General features: G+C 61.2%; 1 long non-coding RNA gene across 6 annotated transcripts; it reads left to right on the forward strand.

Moving 5' to 3' along the window:
* Positions 1-1,481: 1,481 nt before the first annotated feature.
* On the forward strand, positions 1,482-13,818 carry LOC112645609 (uncharacterized). 6 transcript variants are annotated; one of them, XR_007403374.1, is made up of 5 exons: positions 1,482-1,518; positions 2,150-2,261; positions 2,930-3,109; positions 13,067-13,277; positions 13,423-13,818. It is a non-coding gene; the product is annotated as an uncharacterized LOC112645609 (long non-coding RNA). The 6 variants fall into 6 exon arrangements; XR_007403373.1 differs by lacking the exon at positions 1,482-1,518 and adding an exon at positions 1,525-1,751; XR_007403363.1 differs by lacking the exon at positions 1,482-1,518 and adding an exon at positions 1,525-1,669.
* The last annotated feature ends 2,180 nt before the right edge of the window (positions 13,819-15,998 follow it).

Consider the following 15,998-nt stretch of genomic DNA (forward strand, 5'->3'; position numbering starts at 1 on the left):
CACTTGTCTGGGGTAGCTCGCCTTCGGCTGTTTGGTTTCATTTCATTCTATGGCTGCCTGGATCAGGGTCAGAGCATCCAAGCTCTGGATTCAGGCCTTGAGGGAGCCTGGAGATTGAACTAGAAAACCAGCTGCTGGCTAGAGAGGGTATCAGTCCACAATGAGACTTTGGAAAAGCTCCTTAACCTCTTTGGACCTCAATTTCATCTGTAAAATGGGGGGAGATTCTAATCACCTTAACCTCCAGGGATGCTGTGAGGAGTAAGTGGATTAATACCCACAATGCATTTGCAATAGTATCTAGCACATAGTAAGTGTCCTGTATTAACAATCATTATTGCTTATAAAGTATAAAGGGCATCTGAGGAGCTTAATACATGGTAAGAACAGTAGCCAGGTTAGAAGGACTAAGAAGTTAGTCCTTCTGGGAAGTCCTTCCCAGAGAGGACCCCTTAACCTGGGGCCACCAGATGGCCTTCAGTGGCCCAGGAACCCCTGCTGCAGAACGGTCAGCAGTCCCACAGAGGCACGTATGGAAAGTTACAGAGTGCTGGGGGCTGGGGTTGTTGACCCCCGGTTGACCAGGGAAGGTGTGGGCTGTGCTGGAAGCCTGGCTGGCCCGGGCCTTGCTCTCAGGCAGAGCTGGGCACCTAGAGCCGCTTGGCTGAGCCAAGAGGGGCGGTGGCGGCGGGAAGGGGGCATCTTGTGCGCTAAGCACGGGAATCCCAGAAGAAGAGAGGTCAGACTGGCTGCACCGGTGTGAGCAGTGAGGCCGGGGCCAGGCAGGAGGAGCAGGACCCGGTGCCAGGGAACCGGAGGGTGGGAAGGCCCCGGGGGCTTGGCCCCTGTCCTCTCTCAAGCCCGGGCCTGCCAGGTCAGCCCACGTCCGGGCCCCCGCGGCTGCTCCGCAGGTCGGGCTTCCCATCAACGTCACGGGGCTATGGGCTCCGTGGGGGGCACGCTGGCCAGCCGATGGGTGGTCCCGGCGCGGCCTGGCCCTCCCTTCGCGGGGGAGCAAGTGCAGTCCCACGTCTTCAGGCGGAAGGCTGTGATCAGTTAAAAAATTCCAATGAAAATTCAAATTGCCGTTTACGCTTTATACGCGGCAGCGCAGTGGCGGCGGCTCACACTCCGGACTCCGTGCTGAGCTCAGGGTCCCCGGGGCGCACGGCTGGTGGAAGACGCTGGAAGGACGCGCAGGCAGCGCACCAGCTCCTCCCATCCCGCCCTGGGGGGGGGGGCCCAAGCGCTCCGTCCCGAGGGTCCCCAGGGTCCCCAGGGTCCCACGCGGCCCTCCCCACCTGCGCGCCTCCCTCGCGGGATGTTTTCCTCCCAGCACCAGGCTTTGTGCTTTGCAGGTGCGGGAGGCTTGGCCAATGGGCATCGCCCATTCCCGACCGTGTGATTGGCTCAGGGGATGGCACGTGACCCCCGCTGGGCCAATAAGAACCTCCCGGGGGGGGTCACTATGCTGACCGGAAGTGGGTCTGTTACGCGGAGGCCATCTTGCCGCTCGAGGTGCCGAGCCTTAGAGACGCGGGTCCCCGGGGGTCGAGGGGCGCAGAGGCGGAGGAAGGGGAGGCAGCTGTCGGTCACCGAGCTCCTGGGCGCAGCCCAGCCCAAGACCAGGCCCCTAGAACCTTCCAGATGCCGGAGCCGTTGTGCCGGTGTATGTATCAGGCCGCGGAGGCTGGGTCTCCCGCGGCTGGGCTTCGCGCATGCGCGGTCGGGCCATGGCTGCGGCTCCGCAGGTGCGTGCCCACCTGGGAGCCTCTGGGAGCGGGACACGCTCTCGTCTCCATCCCCCGGATCCTGACGCCCCTGGCCGCGCCCTCTGTCACCTGCTTGCATGGCGCAGCCCCTGACCCTGACCCCGATCCGACCCCGCGTCCCCCGCCCTGCGGGAGCTCCCGGGACACCTCCCCCTCGGGGGGGCAGGTAGACAGGAAGTGAGCAGGACTCCCTGCCAACAGGGGGCGAATAGAGGTCGCTACCGACGCGGTGGCCCACCGGGTGGGGAGGACAGCCTCGCCCCGTGTCCTCCTTTAGGGGTCAACCTGGCCACTGTGGTTGTCTGACCCAGAGGAACCCCCCCGCCCCCGAATTCGCTGGGGTGTCGGGTGAGGGTGGGTCCCCATTCCCTAAACAGGAAGGAGAGGAGGAGGCAGCAAGGAGTGGGTGGACTGGGAGTAACCCAGGCCCAGAGGCCCGAGCATCCCCGGTGGCTGCACAGCGTCTGGACGGCAAGTTTGGCTGAGCAGGTGGGTGAGCGGATGGGGGCGAAGGTGAGAGGCGCCCAGAGTGCTTCCCGGATGGTGACGGCCGCCCGGCAGGCCGGTGTGCCACGTGGGGCACATCCTTGTGCTGAGGGTGCTGAGGCCCAGGTGCGGCTGGTCTGGAGGTCACGGGGCCTCCGCGCTGCAGGCTGGGGCTTCCCCACCTCCCCACCTCCCGCCCTGGGCCGCTGTCTCAGAGCCTCTCCACCCCCAGCCTCTCCCTGCACGTTGTATTTCCTTAAATCTGTTTGAAAAGAAAGACCTACTTGTCCCCCACGTGTCGTCCCCCGTCCCCCCCCCGCCCCCCGCACGCGACACCACAAAGCAGAGGGAAGCGGTGAGTGTTTATAACTGCAGGCCAGAGGCAGGTCATGGCCTCGAGGCCTGATCTCCTACTTAAATCAAGAAGTGAGGTGGTGATTCCAGGTACAGGAGGTCCTGGGGCCCTCGGATTCTAGAGGCAGGAAGCAGAAGGGTGGTTGCCAGGGCCGGGGAGGGAGAGGGCCACGGGGAGTTTTTAGTGGGTTTCAGTTTGCAAGATGGAAGTTCTGAGGACAGAGCGTAGGGAAGGGCGTGCCACTAGGTGAATGTAGACACGACACTGGTTCAGTTCTTTTTTTTTTTTTTTTTTAATTTTTATTTATTTATGATAGTCACACACACAGAGAGAGAGAGAGAGAGGCAGAGACACAGGCAGAGGGAGAAGCAGGCTCCATGCACCGGGAGCCCGACGTGGGATTCGATCCCGGGTCTCCAGGACCGCGCCCTGGGCCAAAGGCAGGCGCTAAACCGCTGCGCCACCCAGGGATCCCTGGTTCAGCTCTTAAAAGTAGGTAAGATGGTAAATTTGTGTTGTGTGTTTCTCAGCACAGTGTTTTAGAAAAGGAGATGAACGAACGTGAGAGAGGTGTCAGCCCCCTCCGCTTCCAGATGAGGCTTTGTCCTTGATGAAGCAGAACACGTGAAAGAGAATTGAAAGGCAATGACTCACTCCCTGTATGATGTGGATGTGCTGTTACTTAAAATTAATATGTCACACTGTGGTCAGAGGAGGAAAGGGGATGACGAAGGTGCAGAGGTGTAGGCAGGCCGAGGAGGGATCTGGCCCCCGTGCTGCAGGAGGAGGCCGTGGGGCAGTTGTGGCAGGTGCCCCGGCCACACTACAGGAAAGGGAAGTGGGAGCTGCAGATCCCAGCTGCCGGGCTCCATCCGTGTGATCCTGGGGAAGGCACGTCACCGGCCCACAGGGTGATGAAGAGGCTGCGGTGAGGCTGACCTGAGCTTGGCCTGGCAAAGTACGTGGGCGGGCTCAGTGCGCATGGTCTAGGGGTCCTGGGTGGCCGTCTTTTGGGGCCCTGTTCCTGGATCTCCTCAAGAGTCCCCTAGGTTTTCACGGATCTGTGAACTCAGTTCCCGTGGGACATTTGACCAGGTTCCCTGTGTTCACATCCTTCCAGATGCCAGACGAGAGGACGTGGTGGTTGTACCGTGTCACTGGGCTCACGAGGGAACTGCATCCAGTTGACGCTCATTAAGTGTCTGTTAAATGGTTACAGGGATGACTTCTGTCCTGGGAGTATGAAGTGTGAAGCAAGCATCCCATCCTCAAGATGCTCAGATCCAGTGGAAGAGCCGCCCGTGGTCCTCCCCAAACTGCAGGGGTTGGGGAACCTGGCAGTGGAGGCCTCATCCTGCTCGGGGGAGGAGAGGGCTGGGGAGGGGAGAGTCACTGCAGGTCACTGCGGGTGGCTTTGCCAGCTCACCCACACCCTCCACCTCATCGACTCCCAGGTGCATCTCCCAGCCGTGTCGGGGGTATTTGTGAGGACACAGCTGCGCGCTCCTGGTTGCTCTACCTCCCCCCGCCCCCCCCCTCGGGACATTGCAGTGAAGGACTGACTCCACATGTCCCCTCCCTGCTTGCTCTTTTCTTTCTGCCTACTTGACATCGTGACATCTCCACTGCCCCTCGGGGTACAACGCCCAGGGTGGACTCTGGGTTCCCCATCCTGCCCTGCCTGCAGCACCACCTGCTGCCACCACTCACTCAAGGCTCAGAACAGCTTTCACTGCGGGCACCGGCAAGCCCCAGTGGCTCCCTGTGCACCCACCCCAAATATTTCCAGTCTGTCTCTTGACCTGTCTCCGTCCCATCCTGGAGGGAGCCACGGTCTGCTCTCTGGGCAGCCGAACCCCGTCCTGAACTTCTTTCCCACTGTGTCGCTGTCTCTTCCCCACGGAAATGCCTTTGTCACCAAACAGCCCAAATCATCTTTTTCCTAAAAAATAACTGACTTCTGTGAATCAGTGAAACTTGCCCCTTCTGCCGCATTTGACAGCCTTGTGCTGATCACAAAATAGTCGATTGCACAAGAGCCAGGCCCCGCCAGGCTCGGCTTCTGCTGCTGCGCTCGGGTCCTGGGGTCCTGGGGTCCTGGGCCTGTACCCGGCCCTCACTGGGCTCCGCTTCTGTGGTGCGTGTGCACCTGTTGGCCTGCTGCCTGCTCCCTGCCCACCCCCACCCCCAGGGGCCAGCTCAGGCTCCAGCAGCCCCTCCCGGAGGAGGCCTCGCCAGCCACCTGCCTCCATCAGGTTCTCTCTGTCTCAGGGTGCGCCACTCGCCGCTTTCTCTCAGCATCCTGTTTTGTTTTTTAATTACAAGTATTTCAAACATACAAGTAGAGAAGTGATTGTACACCTTGTATACTTGTCCTGTAGGTTTAATAATTAAGACTTTGTCGTATTTGTTTCATCGACCCTGCGGCGGCTTTTTTCTTTTTTCTTTGCTAACATACTTCCAGGCAGGTTCCAAACATTGTCGTTTCACTTGGACGTGCCTGAGTATGCATCTCTAAAGCACGGCCGCTTTCTTCCATAACCACAGTGCCAGTAAGACGCCTACCAAACTGAACGGTTCTTGGTAGAATTTAATACTCCGTCTACAGTCACATTTTCCAGTTGTCTCAAATGTGTCTTTTAACCATCGGTGTGTGTGATCCGCACACCACGTGTGGTTCCCGTGTCCTTTGCTCTCCACTGGGGAGTAGCCTAGTAGCCTCTTGTGTTCCACATTTGCCGTGTAATCCAGGTCAGTCTCCTTCACCTCACTTTCTGCATTTGTCCCTTTTGCTTCTCCATGGAGTCGTTTGACTCGTTCCGCTCTCCCCTGGCTTCCCCGGACACGGACGCCGGCTCTCGTAGCCAATTAAGCTCGTGTCTGCCGGTGATGCTGTGGGCGCTGTGCGTCACCCCTCCAGAGGCCCGTGTGCCTGGCCGTCCACTTTCGTGACGCTGAGATCGATCAGTGGGGTCAGGTGGTGACAGCCTCCTCCAGCCAGAGTACCAGCCCCCGTGAGGCCTCACCTAATAGTTTCATCCATTCATAATTGGTTCCTGAATCAGTTATGTGATTAGGGTTTGCAAAATGGTGATTTTCTATTTCCTTCATCACTTTCCTAATTAGAGGCCTACATACCCAGAGGGATGGTACGCGGGAGCACTCCACCCTGATGCCGGCAAGAGCAGGTGCATTACCTGTAAAGAACTTAGAAAGAGGGATCCCTGGGTGGCGCAGCGGTTTGGTGCCTGCCTTTGGCCCAGGGCGCGATCCTGGAGACCCGGGATCGAATCCCACGTCAGGCTCCCGGTGTATGGAGCCTGCTTCTTCCTCTGCCTGTGTCTCTGCCTCATTCTCTCTCTCTCTCTCTCTCTCTCTCTCTCTCTGTGACTATCACAAATAAATAAAAAAAAAATTAAAAAAAAAAGAACTTAGAACGAGAAAGAAAGGACAAGTCCTCTGCTTGTGTAATTGCCACAGCCTTGCCATTGTAACCAGTGTCCCTGAAGGAACTGCTGCTCCTCACGGGGCCCGGGGCTCCTGCCTCCTCCCTGCTGCAGTGCACGGCTGTTCAGGTTCTACCCACTGGAGTCTTCTGGAAAGAAATCTTCCATATCAATTGGGGCTACTTGGTTGTCCTGAAATGCAGCTCCTAGGGTGGCATCAATGCTTAATTCTGTCTTTTTAATTAAGCCCCGTATTTTTATTCTTCATCGCACTTGAGACATTTTGTAATTGTGCGTTTGTTTGCTGTCTGGGGCCTGCTTCAGGAGGCAGCTACGCGAGGGCACATGGGAGGCGCTCAGTACTCACGTTTGAGTGGAAGATGCGAGAACGAAGCCGGGAGGGCGAGCGCGTGTCAGAGGTGCAGTGAGCAGAGCAGAGGGCTCAGGGCTAGAGTTCGAGCGGCACGTCCTGGCAGGGCAAGGGCAGGTGTCGGGTGTGTCTGGGCCTGAGCGAGGTGGAGGGGGCCCCGAGGCTCACGGGGCACCCCCGTGCCCTGTCCTGAGGGCCGAGGAGCCAGAAGGTCTCTCTGCCCAGGCCCGTCCCGGACCCGCGGGAGAGCCCACCCTCTTCGGGGACAGAGTGCGGGGCTTGGCCACCGTCTCAGGCGGCACCGCCTCCTCCCTCCTGCTAATTGCTCTGTTTTCCTTCCACTTCACAAGTGGGTTGGCTGGTAACGCCGCAGTCTGTTTTATGTACATGTAGATAGTTAGCAAACACGAGACGTGTGGTGAGCCCGTTCCATCCTTGTGTGATTAACACACAAAAGCAAGGGAGCTCCAAGTTAGAGCATCTGCAGCTCAGCCCAGTGTGCAGCACGCCATATGGCCAAGGCGTGGGACAGGAGGCAGAAGAATTGCGTCGTCCCTGCCTCCGTCTGAGGAGCTCCTGCGCTCGCCAGGGCCACGGGCTCCTCCCGCCTGCCTGCTCTGGCCCAGGCCGGCCAGCTCCCATCCGTCCGTCCCTCCGTCCATTGCATGTTCCTTGAATTCCTGTCCCATGCCAAGAACTGTCCCCTCACCAGGATAGAGGAACCAGGACAGAGAGGTCTGTCTCTGGGTGGGGGAGGGGTCAGGACATGAGTGAGTAAAGCACAGGAGAGGGAGAGGATGCTTGGCGCCCGTAGGTGGAGCAGAGGCTGGTCACTAAGGCTCAGGTGCTTCAGGAGGGCCTTTCTGAACAGGCGGAGGCAGCACAGCTAAGCTCTGAAGCCTGGGGAAATGTGGCAAGAATTGTTGGGAGAAAGTATCCCTGGCGGAGGGAACAGTGGGTGCAAAGGCCCTGAGGTGGGGATGGATTTAATGTTGTTAGTAGCGGAACCGCAGGAAGGCCGGAGAGCAGCGAGCAAGGGAGAGTGGGGCGAGGCGGGTGGGAGAGGGGCAGGGCTTCTGGGGCTCTGGGGCTTGCAGGAGACCTTGGGGAGTCCGTAGTAGGGGAGTCACGGTTACGGTTGCTCGGCTGCTAAGGGCAGCGTGGATGGGAAGAGGGCGTCTCCTGGTGCCGCAGGTGGCGGCCTGGCCAGGGTGGGGGCGGTGGAGGTGGTCACAGGGGTCACATGTGGTTGCCAACAGAGGGAGGGCGGCTGCCCAGGGCCTGCTGAGTGTGCAGAGCTGTAGTTTTGCTCCCGCGTCCCCTCCCCTGCACGGTCCTAAGCACAGCGGCTGTCGTTCTGCAGGTGGGCATCTGGGGAGAGAAAGGCAGTGCCCAGGACCACACGGACATGGGCGACCCGTGTCCTTGGGCTGCCAGAAGCCCGCCCAGGGTCCACCTGACTGTCCCGCGTCCCTGCTGGCAGAGGACCCTGGTGGGTGCCCCATCAAGGATGACGGCCCTGCTCGGTCCCCGCGGCGGGGCTTCCTGCTGTCCTGGGGGCCCATTACCTCCGCGGCAGGGGAGGCAGGGCTGTGTGTGGGGCAGTGGGCGGGCAGGCCTGAGAGGCTGGCACCTGCAGGCGGGCGGGCTGAGCAGAAGCACGCGTGGGCACAGGCCCTGAGCGTGGAGGCCCGCGGCCCACGGGGCTGCCCCGCTTCGGGTCGGGTTCCGTCTGCCTCCGTCGGGTGCCGTGGGGCCGCATGGGGCCCTGGAGGCCCAAGGCAGAGGCCGTCCGGGGGCACTGGTGGCTGCAGGCCGAGTGCTGGCTCTGCTCCCGGCTGCAGGGGCGAGGCACCTCCTAGCCCGCGACAGTGTGGTACACGAATGCAGATGCTACTGGGTTATAAAGCAGCCACTGGGGCAGAGCTCAGGCGACACCGTCCTTTTCCTAAAGAGGGAAGAGCCAAAGGTCTAAGTCCCTGAGCAGGCAGGTTGGAGACTCGGGAGGGGCTCTGCTTACAGGCCACCAGCCAAAGGGGACAGCCCGGTGCCCTTGGTCCACAGCCGGCCGGGCCACTGGTGACAGCCCCGTGTTGGTGCCACTTGGTCTGGTGATGTTCTTCACAGGCCCGCACCGCGTGTCTGGTGCTCAGGCTGGACGGGCAGAGAGCCCCAGGCATCCTGCCCTGGTGCAGTCCCCAGGCTCGGGGTCGGAGCATGCTGGTGGGGGCGGGGACCCCCTGAGGACCACGTCGTCAGTACGGGTGACGGCCAACGTGGCCTGTTAATGTGCGTCTCCAGGAGGACGAGGACTAGGCCCGCGCCATCCTCCACCACCTGGTGCTGCCGTTGGCTCCCTTCAGATGGGGACGTGGCCATCGAGGGGGCACGGCAGCCCTTAGGGCCGCCCGTGAGGACACAGTGGAGGCCTGTGTGTGCTCGGAGAGCGGGGACCGGGTGTGGACGGGGCAAGGTGCAGAATGGCTGCCCCGGAGGAGTCGATGCTTGAGCCGTGGGCAGGAGATGGGGACTGACGATGGACAGACGAGGCGATGGAGCCGGAGGACGGGCGAGCTGAGCCACGGCTCGAGGGGCTGGGAGGTGGCAGGTGTGGGGTGCACAGGCGGGGGCTCCTGCCTCGTCCCAAGAGCCGCGGGAGGCCAGCGAGGTGCGCCGTGGAGGGACCCGAGTGGCCCCGAGGAGCCCTGTGTGGGGCTGTCGTCGTGGGGGGCGGCCAAGGGCGAGGAGGCGGGGAGCGGCCGTGTCCAGCGCTGTTGGCAGTGAGATCCGCTTGGCTCAAGCGGACTTGCGACGGGGACAAGGGTCGGGGCAGGGGCCAGAGACCCAGAGATCGTGGCCCACAGAGCTGGCCACCAGGGAGACCCTTCGCGCGGTGCAGACACTGGCATGTTCGGGTCCTGGGCAGGGCCACGGAGGCGGAAGTGACCCTTACCAGCTCTCTCGGAGGTCAAACGCCAGAACCTTGAAGGAGTGGATGGTACGACGAGTACCTGCTCACGGCCATCTTCGTCACGAGTGGTCGGTGCTTTGCCGTATCTGCTTGCCCGTCCTCTCCACTCGCGCACGTTCGCACACGGATGCGCACTCGGACTCACGTGCACACACACATGTCCGCCACGCACGTGTCTGCTGTGCAATTGCAGGCATCACCACACCTCATCCTAAACGTTTGTACCCCTTAAACATGAAGACAGTCTCCCCAGTGAGCAAGGTCGCGTTTTCGCTCCTCAGAACCTCACCGTCCTGGAACAGGCGCGGTTATCCCGTGACACCGTTTGATGAGTGATCCTGGTCAGGCTCCCCCTTGCCCCAGGTTTCTGTGTTCAGTCGAAGTCCTTGCTCTTGGTCGTGGGGTCTGCTCTTTGGTCTCCTTCCACGTAGAGCAGCCCCGTCCCCACCGCAACCCGTTTCTTCCTGTGGCCCGGCTCTTGGGCAGCTTCTCGCAGGACGTCGTGGACTCTGGCTTGTCTGACGGTTGCGGTTCTGCTGCTGCTGCTGCTTCTGCTCTGTTGGGATGTGACGCCCGTAACCTAGCTCGCCCGTGTGAGTGAACAGTTCAGTGGCCTTTAGTCTCTTCCCAGATGCGTGTGGCCATCACCGTAGTTGCTTCTATTACATCGTCATCACCTCGAAAAGAACCCGAGTAGCTGTTTCCCAGCTCAGTCCCTCTCCGCAGCCCGACGCGGCCGCTCATCCACCTTCCGTCTCTGGGTTTTCCCGGTCTGGCTTTTCATAGAAGGGACTCGTGTGCTTTGCTGCCTTTGGTACGTGGCTTCCTTCTCTTAGCGTCACGTTTTCAAAGTTTGTTCACGTGGCCGCGTTTCTTTTCACGACTGAAGGGTACTCCACGGTGTGGACGCGCCACATTTGTTTATCCACTCGTCCACCGGGGGTCATCGGGGCCGTCTCCCCTCTGGTTAGTACGAATGTGCTGCTCTGCACATTTGGGTGCAGGTGCTCGTGGGGACCCGGGTTTTCATCTCTCTTGGGTAGACACCTGGGAGCTGAATTGCTGGGTGACTTTGTTTAATTGTCGGGCTGCCGCTCAGAGCCGCGGAAACATCTTCCAGTCCTGTGGGCAGCACGTGAGGCTGAGCTCTCCGCGGCCCGTGCTCGTCGTCATCTGTCCGAGGCCGTTTTCCTCGGTGTCCCGCAGTGGAGGCTTCTCTCTCTGCCCGGCCTCCCGAGTCGCAGCCTCACCCCAGCAGACCTCCCAGACCCAGACGGCGAAGGATGCAAATGGCACATAGGACCAGACCGGACGGCACTGTTTTCTTATTTGGGGGTGCCAGCTCCTGCACTTTCCTACCGGGTTTCCTAGCACCTGAGGATCCCCAGGAAGCAGCCAGGCCAGAGCTGCCTCCAGCAGGTGAAGGTGGCTCCGGGGAGCTGGTGCCAGAGACCAGCCGGGGCTCCCGGGCCTGCCACCGAGTGCACAGGCTGCCGTCCTGCGAGCTGCAGCACGTGGCCCTGGGGAAGGTGGTGGGAAGGGGACTTTCCCCAGAGTGAGTGCCCCATAGGAGTGGCCTCCGCGCTACACGACACCCAGGACTCTCCGCCCTTGGGTGCTTCTGTTCCCCGTCGCAGGAGCTGCTGATGCTGTGGGAAACTGGGCTTCTCTGGAAGTGGCCAGGCCGGGGTGCAGCCCCACCCCCAGCCTGGAGGCTGGCTGGAGGAGGCCGGCCCAGCGCGGCCCTTGCCCCTTGCGGCCTCGGCCAGCCTGTCTACACTGCGGTCCCTCCTCCGGGACCAGAGCCCCCGTTGGAGCTAGGGGGCCTTCCTGGCTCTGCAGGCTGTGGAGTTGGCTCCGTGTGACCAGGTGAGGCTAGGCAGGCAGCGGTTTACCCCGGGATGGCCTCTCCGCAGCCCAAGTCTCCTGCCCACCCTGCCAGCGCCCGTGCTGCCTGGGAGCCAGATCCCTCTGGGATGCTCCCCTCATCTTCTCCTGTCTTCTCTCCTGCCTTGCACATCTGCCCGTCTTCACCTGTCAGCCTCAGGTTCGAGGCCTGGCCAAGTGTTGCCGCCTCTCCTTCTCTGCCCTCCTCTGAAGGTGTGGGTCGCGGTGCCTCTGCGCCTCCCTCACGCTGACCTGGCATCCTACCGTGTGTGTGCAGAGTGACCAGGGCAGTGACTTCTGGTCCCAACAGACACAAGGGTTCTCCTCGAGGGCAGGGCCTGAGTCCTGCTCGCCTCTGCCATCTTTATTGATTTGCTCAGAACGATTTTGGTCACCAGCGCCAGAACCTGAGCTCAGACTGGCCTAAGGATCCAGGGTGCATGTTCCTGAAAGCCTAGGGGTGTCAGGTACGGCCAGGTCCAGGTCCCCTGTGTCATGGCTGTGCCCACGTCTTGGTCCTGCTGTCAGCAGCCTCTTGGGTGGTGGCAGGGGCCCCGGGCTGGGGTCCAGGGGGCAGGTTTGGGTCACGTGCTCAGGGAGCAGCCGGCTAGGATTGGTCAGGCCCATGTCGTGGTTTCATTGAGATTGGGGTGTTGTCATGGATGGGGGGCAGGGGTGCTTCCCAAGGGAGATGGGCACTGGGCAGGCCAAACCGCAGGAACCCTGAGATGATTCTCCCCGACTCCTTGCCCGCCCTCAGCGCCCCACTCGGGTCAGTAGCGTGTTTACCTCCCTCCTGGGTGCTTCTCGCACCTGCTCTGTGTTCTCAGCAGGAACTGACCCCTGCTTCTCTCCTTCCCACGGCCAACCGGGGTTCGTTCTGTCTGCCACAGCCAGGAGGGGTCTCTCCAACACCCAAGCAGATCCCATCCTAATTCAACCCTGGTTGGTGCCCCCTTGCCCCTTGGAGGAAGTCCGTTCTCAGCAGGGTGTGTCCACCCTTGGTGACCTGGCCCTTCAGTCCTGTGGGGACTCTGATGCAGGACTTGATCCAAGGACCCTAGGATCATGACCTGAGCCGAAGGCAGAGGCTCAACCACCGGGTCACTTAGGCATCCCCCACCCATCTGTCTGATGATGTGTCCACTTTTCTATCCATCCATCCATCCATGCATCTAAATTCTAGGTATCCATTTGTCCATCTGTCCATCCATCTATCCATGCATCCGTCCATTTATCTGTGTGTTCACCCATCTGTCCATCTCTCCATTCACCTGTCCACCTATCTTTTCACTCATCCATCCATCCACCCACCCACCCACTGGGCATGGACTGGCCCTAAATGAATGTGCTGGGTGGTGGGTGGAGGAATAAGACAATGCACCCACAGATGTAATGTTACCTGGGAACTACACGCTCAAGTGTTGGCAGGAGGAAACACCAGGCACGGTGCCCGCAGTGGCGTGGAACCTCTCAACCCACCAGGCTGATACAACAAAATATCCCCTTCTGCCTGCTGATGGCTGCTGGCTGCCAGTCTGTGAATCTGACCTGGAGCTTCCAGCAGGAATCTTAGCTGAGGGGGCTGGGCAGGGCTGCCAAGAAGAGGAGGCGTTCGAAAGCCTGAAGGCTGAGCAGAGTCCGTGAGCCCAGGACTCACGGAAGGCGCTTTGCAAGGAGAGGGAACAGCCTGATGCCATCCCGTGCCAGTGCGTGATTTTCACGTGCTCTCAGCCTAGTGACTGTCCCCTTTCTTCTTCCCCCATCTTTCAACTCAAGGGTGAGGGACGACAACTGCCCCTGCTCCTCTCCCCTCTGCCCAGCTGCCCCGCGGGACTGTGGGGCAGACACGTGCACATGGATTGAACTCCCGGGCAGGGACCTTCTCTATTTGTTTTCTGCTGCGGCCCAGAACCTGGAGGAGGTGCTCAGGAATCCTCGTCGGGTGGACAAATGACTGGAGAGTGGGACATACTGAATGGATGAACGAGTGAGTGAGACGGATAAGCAGGGCTTCCAGGTGGTCCAGGTTGGTGGGTCGTCCCGCCTCAGACTCTGATGGGGAAAGTGAGGGCAGGGACCAGCTTATTGTGCATTTCACTCATTTTACAACGATTCCTAACTTTTAATTACAGAAGCATATGCTGAACCCGTCTTGCCGTGGGAGGAACGCGAGCCTGGCAGGCAGGCGAACCTACCCTTTCTCCCCAGCTCCCCCTCGCCCCGCAGGTGGACGTGGTTGATGGTGGGGACGTTCCCTTCCACGGCTTCCTCTGGGCATTTCTCTGTGTGTACGAGCGCGTGGGCGCGTGGCTGGGGCTGCACCCAATCACGGTACGTGGCCCAGTCATCTCGCGGGATTGCAAGAAGAGTTGGGGCACCTGAGTGGCTCGACTGGACAAGCATCCGACTCGATTTCAGCTCAGGTGGTGGTGTCCGGGCTGTGAGCTGCAGCCCTCCGGTGGGCTCTGTGGGGAGTCTGCTGCTCTTCCTGTGCCCCTCCCCCGTAAATAAACAGACAAATCTTAAAAGAGGGTCTTAAAAAAGTACAATTACACGGCAAGTATCGCATCTTATTCTATTTTAAACTTACTTACTTATCCTGGAGCTTCCTCTTCACGGAAGCGCGTCTCCTCCTTTCTCCCTGCTGCTGCTCAGCCGCTCCTTCTTGCTGTCAGTTGAGGTATTCTGAAATGTTCGGCCGCAGAGACCTTCAGTGCGTGTTTCTGGATCCAGCTTCTCAGGTCCCCACGTCGCTGCCCTCGGCGCCTCGAGGAGTGTCCGGCCACCGCACTGCAGGGAGCCTCTTTGCCCATGGTGCAGGGACGGTCCTGCCGTGTGTCCCACCAGGAGCAGTGGCGGCTGGCACGGAGCCCCCACCAGGCCCCGGGAGCTGGGGTTAAGGACCCTGAGTCCAGTGACGCCCAGAGGCCCCCCTCCCACCACGGCACCTCCGCCAGCAGCCTGAGGAGCTTCTGACCCAAACCAGCCACGTCTCCCTCCCTAGAAGCTCCCCGGTTCTCAGGCATTAGCCCGTCCCCGACGCCCGCGCAGCCTCTGCAGCCTCCAGCCTCGCCGGCCTCCTGTCCCCGTGCGCGCCCCCGGCCTGCGCCTGGCTGTGGCTCAGCGCCGTGGGAGGGCCGCTGGCCTCACGTCTGCTCCGCCGCCCGCCAGCTCCCCTGGGGCCTCCCGGGACCCCACCATCACTGGGACTTCCTGCCTTTGCAGCAGTGGTGGCTGCTGGTCTCCCCTGGACCCCAGGATCTTAGCGTCGCCGTGACCTCGGGCCACAGAAGGGGCCCTGCACCTCGGGCACTCCGCGCACCCTTGTTGGCTGAACGACCGACCGACGGACACAGCCTCCAGTGCCGGCTGACAGCCTCCCGGCTCCTGGCCCCGCACGGCACCTTCACCGCGCACGCATGCAGCGCGGCCCACCCTCCGTGCCCCTCCTCCCAGAGCAGGGCTCGCCCATTTCCCCACGAGCCACCCCTCCGGCAGCCCCCCCACCCCGCCCCGACCACCCCAGAGGGCCCCACCCCTGCAGGCTCTGAGGCCACAGCCACTCCCATCCCGGCCTCGCCGAGGGAGGTGCGGCTCCAGCAGGTCCCCTTCCAGAGAGCGGCGGCCCAGGGTAGCAGTGGGGTGCTTTTTTTCCCATATGAGAAAAAATTAGCTTTTCCTTACCAGACAAGAATGACAATTTACAGAAAATTATGCCCTGAATTCATAATCTGGAATGAGCGGAAATGGTATTCTATAGTAATCCATCCCAACTGACTCGCTATTGTATACGCACCTGCTAACATTTTTTAAGCCGGGACTTTATGGAAAGGACATTTTGATCGCTTCTGAAGTTTGCTGAGCAATTCCCCTCGCTCTCAGGCATACGGTCTTTGTGCTGGAAATTTCCCCCGTGGCTTCCCGCAGGCACCAGCAGCCCAGCACGTGGGCCCGCGCCCCGCTCGCACGCACAGCCGCAGCCCCCCTCCCGCTGGCAGGACCGTGCCGGGGGCTCTGCAGGTGCTGAGCTGCGGAAGTGGGCGCCGGGCGAGTGCACTCACAGTTGGCACCTGGGCCGAATTTGCCCGCGGAGGAGCTGCAGGCTGCGGAGCCCTCCGGAATTCGAGATGCTTCCCGCGCCGGATGAGGGGAGGGCCTGGGGGAGCAGGGGCGCGGAGGGCCAGGCAGGGCCGAGGTCCTGAGAGCTGGGCGGCCTCTGCAGGGACGCCGCACGGGAGGGGCCGGGGCATCACCGACGCCACAGGCCCTCGGTCTCTGTGCTCTTGCAGAAGCCACTCATTCCGGGGCCCTGCCGGCAGCCAGCCGCCCTGCCCTGCCGCGGCCTCCAGCGCAGGACTGTCCCCAACGCAGGGTGGACGGGGGCCCATGAGGCAGGGATGAGGCCACCCACTTGCCCGGTGCACCATGGGGCCGGGGCAGGTGCCTGCAGTCCGAGCTGCGGAGGGGGCCCTTCCCGCTGACACTGCGGGGCTGTGGGCCTCCTGCGTCTCCAGGCCAGAGGGGGACTCCTCTCCATGGGGATCTCCAGGGGCTTGTTGGGGGTGGGCCGTGGTTGTCCAGGTCCATTCAAATGGAGATGACGAAACCTGAGCAGGCAGCAGGCTCCAGAGGGCTGGGGGAGCACAGACCAAGAACTGGGCCCCGCTGTCAAGGTCTCGGGGCTTCAGGCACAGCTGGATCCAGGGGC

The sequence above is a fragment of the Canis lupus genome, chromosome 1 (genome assembly GCF_003254725.2).
Source record: "Canis lupus dingo isolate Sandy chromosome 1, ASM325472v2, whole genome shotgun sequence".
Taxonomy (NCBI): Eukaryota; Metazoa; Chordata; class Mammalia; order Carnivora; family Canidae; genus Canis; species Canis lupus.